Source organism: Dreissena polymorpha, chromosome 4 (assembly GCF_020536995.1).
Source record: "Dreissena polymorpha isolate Duluth1 chromosome 4, UMN_Dpol_1.0, whole genome shotgun sequence".
Lineage (NCBI taxonomy): Eukaryota > Metazoa > Mollusca > Bivalvia > Myida > Dreissenidae > Dreissena > Dreissena polymorpha.
The window spans coordinates 79,974,097-79,985,783 of NC_068358.1; positions in this window are offsets into that span (position 1 = coordinate 79,974,097).

The following is an 11,687-nucleotide window of genomic DNA, read 5'->3' on the forward strand; positions in this document are numbered from 1 at the left end:
GAGGCAGAATAAGCATCGTGAGAATGAGTCGTTAGCTGGAAACAACAAAGCAGCTTGTGACAAATGGATTAAGAGCATTGGCGAAATGCTGCCAACTGTATATGACACTACGTTAGTGATTGTGTGTCATAGGTGCAAAAACTTTTTTTCGATGGTGAACTTTTGCCGTAGATGCGAGGCCCTCAGCTGTGTGTCATGTACGCGGATCGACGATCGCTGCGAATGGTGTGGCGAAATTCAGGGTTACGGCCAAAACAGAGGAGCGAGGCTTTTGCATCTGTGATGGACTGATCGAGTGGACTATGTGGGCTGATCTAGTGGACTATGTAAACTGTTGTACGTTGTTGTTGCGAAAGATTGAATGTTTGAAATATTGATTGTTGCAGAATAAAATCGTTTGAAACTACATATACATAGTTGTTTGTATTTGCTTTGATTAGAGTTGGATAATATAGTTTGAGAAAACATACGACACTGGGTTATATCAATAACTAACGCAATAGCAAAATCAAACATTCGTGCACACAATAGTACTTGTTTTTCAACTTTGCGTTTGGTAGTTGCATGAATAAGTATATGTTACTACAAGAATTAGAACAAAACGAATTGAACGGTTCATGATATTTATTTACAACACGATCATACAAAACCTACTCATGTGTCTATCAATAGTCTTGTTCCTGGACCCACCATTCGCAAAAACTGGCAATTCGGTGAATGTTTATGGTGTTCCAAGAACGCATCGTCTGTAGATTTCCAATGATACAACACAATGCCACAACGAAAACATTTGCAACGATCGTGTTGTCCCAAGTAGTACAACCCGCACGAAGCAAGCTGGTATTTGTTTGGCTGTATTTGGGGCGACCAATGCTCAAAAGTTTTCAGTCTATCGATATAGTTTTCCATGTACATACTTGTTTGATACGTGCAGAAAGCGTCGGTATCATCCATTATATATGATATTATATTACACATGCAATTGGTTATTTCAACATCTTTATATATTTTTTGTCTCAAAAATACTCTTGGTCAAACGTTACGAGTTTTGTTCTCTTGGCTTTTGAGCTCAACAAAATCCCATTAATGGTTTGAAGTCGTTTTGTGGGATCTTGGTGTGTCCAGCACAAATCATATTTCGGATTGATCAGAATAACCTCAATATCGACACAGTACACAATTTCCGTATCTGTCGCTTTCCAACATTGATCTCGCGTCGAAAATGTAAACTTCACATCTGGATAGAGATCCGTGATATACATTTCGACTGCTTTATTCCACTGTTCGAGGTTTAAACGTAACATGTGTCGAAAAAAACCTAAATCTTTGAGTTCGACGGCTAGCATTGTTTTGTGTGAAGTGTACTAAGTCAAATTACTGCTATATAACATTTTTCTACAAAACAAACAAACACCTGTGAACGTTTCAACAATTTTATTCAATACTTTGAACATGTACAATTGACAGGCACGCAGTGACAGGTCCAGCATCGGTGCATTCGGTTTATACGTCGCTGTGTTATTTTGCCCACGCTGAGAAAGAATGGAGGACGTTTCGCCACCGCAATTTCGGCATCCCAGTCCTCAGTTTTTGGAGTGACGGTTTCTGAAACAGAACAAGCAAAAGTTAGTTACAGCATTCAACGTTTACAATCAAACCTCCAACACTAACATATGAAATTCTTAACAACATACTTTTTATCTCAGACAGCCTAATCTCCATATCCCAGTCCTCAGTTTTTGGAACCCGGAATGTAGTTGCTGGCACAGACATGTTATCGCTTTGAAGGTTAGATCAAGAATGATTTGATCTACCAGTCATGTAGCGCCTTTTATTTGCAGCGACTCTTTGACAACCACTAACCCAAAGCTGTTGTTACTTGTTTCAGTATACAGAATATTTAGGTTTTTGTTGGCCGTATTGTATTCACAAGAAACGAAGTTGTACTTTGATTGCATCAAACGCTCAATTTCCTCACGAAGTGTCGCTGAGTCATCTTGCTGCGAGACCTCAAGAATGCTTCTCATGCGAAATGAGTCAAGTTGTTTGTTCCAAAAATCAGTAGTGCATTTGGGTACGAGTGTTTGACCATAACGTTTGATTAGACACGAAGCCAGTTTGTCATGCGTATTCTTTGAAAATGTTAGTACTCCAATCATACTTAAGGCTTGTGTCAAGTAATAGCTCGTAGCTGCCATATCTTTGGTACATGTTCTTGAAAAATAAAGGTGACACTGATGAACCTCATTGCCGTAGTTATCTTCGTAATCGGTTTGTTCGCAAAGCAGAAAATCAAACCCATTGCTGTGTGAATCACTAAACCTGAGCTTCACAAACTGTATGTATTCAGGTTTAGATATATGAATGACAACTTGTTCTAGGTCTGTTTGTGTGAAATCAACAGGCAAAACATGTTTTTCTTTGATAACAATGTAACACGATGAATCGAAACCAAAGTTTTGATTAATGTGTGTAGCTAGCAACTCGGGTTGGTTTGCTTTGATGAGTGTATTCAATTTGCTTTCGCCTTTCCTTTCGATGCAACGAGCCATTTCTGTTATTCAAATTCAACAATTTAGGTTTTTATCATGGAATTTGTAATACGACGACTTGTATAAATACTGCAACAAAAACTGAATGTGTCTCATTTACAATCTGACAACAGAAGCGACAACATGTCGGTCCAAACATTGTGCGAAAAATTCATTCGTGAGAAAAGAAATTTCAATGCGAATGGTCACCAAAAGAAGTACATGTTTAGCGTTACATGTCCTTTCACAGATGTCGAGGGACTGCGTTTTACGTCGATAACTAACAGTCCGTATGACTACTTGAACTACAAGCCAACGCTGGACCATGTGTTTCTCGATGAACCGACACTAGCTGCGTTTGAACGATATGTTGACTTGATGTTTTCTGTTGCCGATGAAAAGATTGATATGTGCTACTTCAAAATATTGAAAACATTAGTACCAGAACATTTCGCAACTCTAACCGAGCGCATAAAGAAGGGTAGATACATGCAGTCGAATCCCACGTTAAACTACAGACTGCCGATATGCATAATACCAGTGTTGGAGTTGCACGGAATCGAGGAGTTTAGCAAAGTCTATTCGGTGAAATCCACTTGCCTATCTTTGGAAAGGACACAGATACGATTGAAGCTGAACACCTACTTTCGAGCAGTCATGACATTACTCGATTGTTCGGAAAATGATATCGTGGAAATATTGGTGAAAAAAGGAGTGCTACCGAGTAAAAACTTTCAGCTTGTCAGTACACAGAAAGAGCTCACAATAGGTCTGAAAATTGTGAGAAGCTGTGGTGAAATATACGAAGCGTTGCAAACTGGCATCGAAATGAGAGAGATGAATGCTAACGTATACTCACTACAACCAAAATATGGATATCCAAATACAAATTTGTTTCAGGCGTTAGAGGTTTTGTTTGTGATGCATCCTTTGTACCGCAAGCACATCAACAGTCTTCACATTGAAACGGAGCTGATCGATGGGGGAAAAGGTAGACTAGTCAATGCTATTCCTAATCGTAAACGCAAATTTGCTGAACATTCAAAGGATCAGTCCAGTCTCCCCAAAAAGATGCTTTGCAAAATTTGCAAAACAAATGACTTGCCTTGTTCTGATAAGAAGGCGTGTTCGGAGCAAAACGAGATAATCAGTATGCCGGTCGATTTGGCAGTCGTGAAAGAAGAAATCGTGGAAACGTTCACCCCAGAACAAGAGGTACAAGAAAACCCGATGCCCGTAAGCGATATGTTGCCCGAAGAAGACCCATGTAAAGTTTACTTCATCAATCAGTGTCAAAACGAAGAACACGAAGATATGCTCTCTCAAGCGGTTAGAACATGCATTCCCAACATTCACATCCCACCGAACTTTGTCGCATTTTGTGTGTCGAAGGAATTGCTGACAAACGGCCTCGTTTTGTACATTCCTGCAGATTTTGTGTTGTAGTCTGTTGTGTGCAAATTTTTTGTTATATAGCTATTTCATGTGTTTTGTTAGATGAATGAAATAAAAACCAGCTATGTTGCGCTTCATACTATTTGTCTTGTTTGTGTCTCTATGTAGCTGTAACGATAACTGCTTCAAGAAATCGCCAGAGCGCGATCTGGGTATATACAATGGTGCATTCTCGATCGTTTCCTATGATGATGCGCTAGACAAGTTACGCAAAATTGTATATATTCCTGAGAGAATGTACACAACGCAATATGATATTCTCGAGGCCATACGAAAAGTCATAAATCAAAATTTGGGCGTGAAAGACAATTATTTGACAATTGATAATCACAGGGACAGGTTTTGTTTCCAAATCAAAGGCAAACTCTTTTTGATTTGACCCCGAATATAGGTAGGATGCTAGCTACTGATTCTCTATGGCGATTCTTGGTACCAGACAATACATCTAATCATGTTGCAGACATCGAAAAACGCAGTAGCGATAATGATTTTGTTACATCGACAGTTTCAAACGAAATTGACACACACACAAACAGCGAAATGGAAAACACAACGCTTGCTTATATCCCCAACAATGGTTCGACAACCACAAAGGTTAACAAAAAAAGCACGCAAGCAACACTGAGAGTTGCACACGAAAATACCACTAAAACATTAAGTAAAAAACATAACACATCAGTTGTCAATGCCCTTAGCGATGGTTCAACAACCACAAAGGTTGAAGAAAATAGCGATCTTGGCACATCGATAGTTGCAAACGAAACTAGCACACAACAAAACTACAGTAAAATCCATAACATAACGAGTGGTAATATCACAAATAATGGCTCAACAACCACAAAGGCTAACGAAAATAGCGAAACAGGATCTGTCCTTGTTATAATCGAAGTTGTGTTTTGCATTCTAGCCGTGTTTGCAATCGTTCTTGGACTTATAGGATTTGTGTATAACGTTATAAAAAAAACACAGGAACTAAAATAAATATAAAACACACTTATACAACGGATCTTGTCATTCTTGATGTTCTAAGCCAACCATGCGGTCGTTTATCATTTTGTGTTTTTTCATTGTTGTCCGCGCAGACACAACAGTTCAAAGTGTTTCTTCAACAACCACATCGAGAGTTGCAAACAAAACTAGCACACAACAGAACTACAGTGAAATCGATAACATAACGAGTGGTAATATCACCACCAATGGCTCAACAACCACAAAGGCTAACGAACATGGCGAAAAGGATCTGTCCTTGTTATAATCGAAGTTGTGTTTTGCATTCTAGCCGTGTTTGCAATCGTTCTTGGACTTATAGGATTTGTGTATAACGTTATAAAAAAAACACAGGAACTAAAATAAATATAAAACACACTTATACAAACGGATCTTGTCATTCTTGATGTTCTAAGCCAACCATGCGGTCGTTTATCATTTTGTGTTTTTTCATTGTTGTCCGCGCAGACACAACAGTTCAAAGTGTTTTCTTCAACAACCACATCGAGAGTTGCAAACAAAACTAGCACACAACAGAACTACAGTGAAATCGATAACATAACGAGTGGTAATATCACCACCAATGGCTCAACAACCACAAAGGCTAACGAACATGGCGAAAAAGGATCTGTCGTTGTTATAAGCGAAGTTGTGTTTTGCATTCTAGTCGTGTTTGCAATCGTTTTTGGAATAATAGGATTTATGTCGTACGTAATAAAAAGATCATAAGAACTAAAATAAATATAAAACACACTTAAACAAACGGATCTTGTCATTCTTGATGTTCTGAGCCAAGCATGCGGGCGTTTATCATTTTGTGTTTTTCATTGTTGTCCGCGCAGACACAACAGTTCAAAGCGTTTCTTCTTACGGTTTACAAAACTGTTATTGCAATGTGTGTGATCCGACTAAAAGTATTGGTAAAATATATGATGGATCTTGCTACTTTATCAGTATTGAGCAACAGTTCAAAGTTGGAAACCAGTTTTCAACGAACGTCAATGTACGTAAAACTGTAAACAGCACCGACTATAATGCATACGATGTGGTCATTTTTGGACATAAAAACATTCATCTAAAAACGGTTTTTCACTCAAGTAAGCAACGAATTTATTTTAAACAACATCCAAGGTTCTATCAGATAGCGCTGTTCAACAACAAAGATAGGCCTGCTCAATGCGTTTCATTTGTTCAAACGAAAATATTTGGGCATTTCATGCGAAACGGCTAACGTAGCCTTGTAAAAGCGGATCGAGGAGAGTTTGTGACTGTGTCACCTTTCAATCCGCGTGCGTACAAGACATGTTCATTTGACGAAAACGCAGCAGCGTCGATCACATCACCTAAAACTTGTTTCGTGGTGAATGTAGATGGCCAGTGCTTACCAGCAGTGCTGCAAACAGAAGAAGAGTTTCAAAACGCTTTTGACTATCTGATTAACAGAACGCACGACCCGAAGGTGAATGCAATATCTCAAAATTTGATGTTCAAAATTGACAGTCTGAACGAAACGCTCGAATTAAACGATTACGCGATAGTCTATTCGCGAGTGTCATATGATGAGAACAATACGTGCTTGTATATCGACGTGAATGAAAAATCTATTTCGTATGAAGATTGTACAACAAAACGAACTCTGTGTCAGATTAGAATTCCTGGTATGGGACTGGATTCACCGAGTGACGATGATTCCAAAATAAACAGCTTTTGGGTCTTATTTATTGCACTAACATTTGTGGTTGTTTCTTTGGTTATAGTTATAGTTATTGCGTATGTGTTGCAAGGATTTCAATCTAGACGTTTACAAACTACTACAACAGTTCAAATAACAAGCGCCTAACTCGAGTATAAAACCATTCACGCAAAGTCAGTAGTTGTCATAACGTAAAAAAATGTTCAGCTGTGAGTTTGTGGCTGCGATGGTAGCAAATTACTTGGAATGCAAGCAGTTTGAGGACTCAAATGACACTCTTTGTGACATCGTCGAATGTGTGATTTTGCTTGTAAATAGCACTGTTACGATGCATGTTCTTACAAAAGATGAACTGACCATAGCTTGTTTTGATGAAGACTATTTCGCCGAGTTGCTTGAACAAAAGCTGAACAATGGTTTGAGCTGGGATGTGTTTGTGACAGCATTTGTTTTGTTTGCGGCCGTCGTACGTGAAATATCGAATTACAACGCTGAAGGCTTCTACCACCTGAATAAACTACAGAACGTGTTCCGTAAATATAGACTTACTGACTGGGTTGCAAATCAACCTGGTAAATGGACATCGTTTGTACAGTATTGTAAGCGAGTTTGTTGAATAAAAAGTAGAAAACAGACAAATTTGTGTTAAGTTGTTTTATTCAGTATCGCATTCACATTCAACTTCACTTTCTATAGATGTCGATATGTTCGAAGCCAAATTTTCGAATAATTCATACTCATCGATAATGTCTTTGAGACCAATCATATCGATGATTTCTTTGCACATATCAGAACCATTGGTTTAAGCAAACCGTGTTTCTTCTCAACCACACCATCGCGGTCAAAAATGTTGAAATATAGTTTTGTATCGTCTGGTCTGTCCATAACAAGCATCAAGTCGTCCTCGTCGTCATCTTCACCCAATCTTACATACACAGTCAAATGAACTGTTAGTCCAAAGCATGTGATTTTGACCTGATAATCGAATTCGGGTGTAGGTTCATAGTCCGGAGAAAACAATGCATATGGTTCAAATGTTTCAGATTTTGACATGCGAAACAATTTTACCCTAGGCTCCTCTGTGGATTTAATGCACATATGCTTTGATATAATCTCCCACAACTTGTTTGCAGCAAATTGAGATTGGATTTTCCATTTTCTTTTCTGAATACGTTTCTGCTCTGGTGTTTTCGAACGAGCATTGAAGCATATGCTTTGAAAGTTTTCCATGTTTTGAAATGTGACCAATGTGGCAACGTTAAAAGCCAAAGTGAAATGGTTTAAGATATAGATCGTTACAAAATTTGCATATAAAAGCTCTGCACAAAAAGTAAGCTTCATTTCATTTGTTGATGTTTGCGACTATATTTCTTGGCATTTTGCTTATTCGATTCATCATCGAAGAACGAAACCCCGATTTTTGGGATCGCAAAAAGACTAAACTTGACAACAACAAGAAGCCATGATCGGTGTTACAATGCTTGCGATGATCTGTATTCAAGACTTACGATGGTGGTTTTCTGTTAGAAAAATACGAAAAGAATGCATACAGGTTATGAAAGAACTTCGTGAACGCTTTCAAGCAAATAGTTGCTGTGATTGCAAAGACTGCAAAAACGTATGGCTCAACTTCACCTGGAAAAAGAACAAGCAGTGAAAGACTCGCGTACTTGTATAATTGCTGCAATGAAGAGAAAACCTTGCCGTAAACACCATGCATGCACCTTTTCTGCGTACACTGTTGCTGGCACATGCATATATACGGAACAAATGCGCTGTTTGTAGATCTGAAATATTTGATTGGAAGCGGATTCATTGGACTGATTAGTGTTATGACTTTTAGTGCATGCTTGTGTGTGTATTGTTTGAATAGTAATCGTCAAATAAAATGTTGAAATGCATTTTATGTTTTGGTTGTTAGTTTGGTAGAGAAGATGCAAGTATATTGACGTTTTTGGGTTTTATCTTGCTGCGTGAAGAAAACAAACACGCGTGTTTACTGTTTTTGCTCTTTATTTTCAACATACAACAAACAAAATACGACATTTAGTTCATAACATTTTCTTCTCTGCGCTTTCGGCTCAAACTACGACTGAACACTTTTGTAAAGCTTCTCTTTCTAGTTCTCGACCGCTTTTCATCGTTTTCGCTAGGTTCGTTGACAGACATTGGTTTTTGGTTTTCCTTAGACTCGTTTTCTCGTCTTAACAATTCGTTATCATACGCGGTTTGTTGTGAAATGTAAGAAGTTGTGGAATGCGTTTAAGAAACATCACCACTTCTGTCATGCCTAGGTGCTCAGCGAGTTCGATCATGTTTACCAGACTAGAGATTGACTGCCAATCCGAGTAATCTAGCGTGAGACCGTTACATTGGTACTCAGACAGGTTCATGAGAATTTCAAACACGTTCATCAATTCTTGAACACTGTACTTCGGCTGAATCTTGACATGATTTGTCTTAACGTTAGTGAACATTTTCACAATTGCTGCTGGGTATGATTTTTGTTCTTTGCCCACATAAAATACAACCCTGTCTTTGCTTTGTTTAAGCGACTGAATGAGCTTTGAAGAAGATTTCAATACCAATATCGTACTTCAGTTTAGTGAACAAGCGATTAGTGGCTTCGGTGTCAGTGACACGATTAATATCTTTAATGTTTATGGTTGACATGGTTGTTGGTTGTGTGCGGGTTTAGCGTTTCTATAGAAAAAAACTATCCTTAAATAGATTTTTATCTCAATTTTCCAAACCGTAATTTGTGATTGCATAGACAGTTAAACATCCACAAAAAGTCGTGTTTTTTCTTAAGCTGGGCATCACCTCCTATAGTGTTGATCATGACAAGAAAAACATAAACGCCTAGAAGCGAATAAGGACATAGTGACGTGTTTCTCGAATGTTTGTATGTATCGTAAATAAACTTGATGTATGTGGAATTGTTAACTGTACTTTCGTCAAAACAATGAGAAAAAATTGTAAGCTTTAAGTCGGTTGTATCCACAATAGGATCGCCAAATACTGAATCAAAATGGCTTGTAATTTCGCTAGTTGTCAATTTTTTGAACAACGACATGCGTTCATCGTCTTTGAACTCATTGAGAACCATTGTGACACACGTTTTGAATTCCACACCCGAGTTTTGAGTTCATTTCTACTAGCTTGCTTTCGAATATTCGTATTGGTTCTTCATATTCTGTTATGTATTGAAAATGCATAGCGAGCATTCGTGGTGATGTCTAGAGTACATGGGTGAAAGCAAGTAGGTGTTTTGTGCTAACTGTTCGTCTTCGTCAACAATCAAACCTCGTCGATATCCATTGATAAGGCAACAAATGTTTACAGTTCATTGATACAATTTATTTACAACATATACAAAAAATGTAACACACACAAGTCAACATAATCATACAATATTGCAACAACGTAGTCATTGGTCATCATCGCTCAATTCTAGATCACTGAGTATTGTGTTTTTCCTTTTTCGGTTTCTTAACCGTTTTTTTTTTCACCAGATTTTCGCATGCTCTTAACAGCCAGAGCGTTCATAATTTCCTCTTCATCATCGTTCAGCGTATCTGACATTTCTGCATCGGAGATGTCGATATCGGCATAGTTGCGTTTTTCCTCAACCTTGGAAGATTTGATTCGCTCTATCAAAAAAAATGGTTTCGTCTCCCCAGAACCGAGTATTTTGTTGAGCACATCAATTGGAACTCGATCGAAAACCTTGGAGCTCACAGTCTTTAAAACATCGTTTTGCAGGTTTTTGTTTTCTTGATGCCCTTTATCAGATGCTGCGTTCTTACTTTGAGGCGTCTGTACTGCGCTAGTTTGGTATCAATCTGTTGTAATTTCTTAGAAAGGTCTTCTAACTTCGAACTATAGTTAGGCGACACGAAGACACCTGGCTCGACTTCAGAAACCCAATTCCTTTTCACGCCGTGTTGCAGGACAGCATTTGCAACTCATTTATTCGTTCACGGTTGTTCAGCATTTGTTGTGCCATCGTTGAAAGTTATTGCGAGTGTGCTTATTTCGTTAAAAGCATCAATATATTCGTGTGAAAAAATAATGCACGCCTTACTTGTTCATCATTGGCTGGAATAAACGAATGTAGTACGCCTCTTTTGCTTTACGCACATGCTTGTCTCGCTCTGTCTCCAAAACGAATACAGTTGTAACGTTCTTTTACATCGCACAAGTGTTTCCCACATTCTATCAAATGATCAGTAGCTCGACAATAATGCTGCTCTGTTCGAATATGAGAGTTGTGTGTGTGAATGCGTTTTCTCAGATTAACGGTCTCGCCAATATACTCACCGCCGCAAGTGTTGCACTTCAGAAATATATAACATCTTGATTTACAAGTGAAGTTCTTTCCATCTTCAACAATGTATACAAAACCACAATTGAACTGAAAACTATTTCCACTCTTTATTTGAGAACATAGAGTGCAGCGCTCACCGTTACATGGTTAACTTTGTAGTCCATCAACAACTCAAAATAGTGAAATTATGAATGAAAATGTGTTTATGCGTTTTTGTTACAAAAACATGAAGATCAGCTGGTACCGTGAAATTGATTCCGTGTTCCTGCATAGCACAGTAATGTCAAAACACGAACAGTTTTGCGAATTTAGCTGACTGATATGTAGAGTTTTACTAACTTTTGTGAACAAAACTCGATTGTCAAGTCGAATATGAACACGTTTTCGTCTCCAATATCGTTCTAGTATGGTTTCAAAATGCTTTCGAGCAGTTCTTGTTATTGATCCAAAACGCTGATGCATTAAAAACGTGGATGGAAAATTATGAGTGTACCAATGCTCTCGCGTTCAATGGTATACATGTTGTCATACGAAGTCATTGTGAGTTAGACAAATAGCGGATACAAACGCTTTGATATATGTTAACTCTTTACAACAGTATCGTTATGCGAGCTATGCTGTGTAGTACAATTATGAAGCAAATAGCAGCTATCACAAGCACAATGAATCCACCAACACAAACAGCGACAGT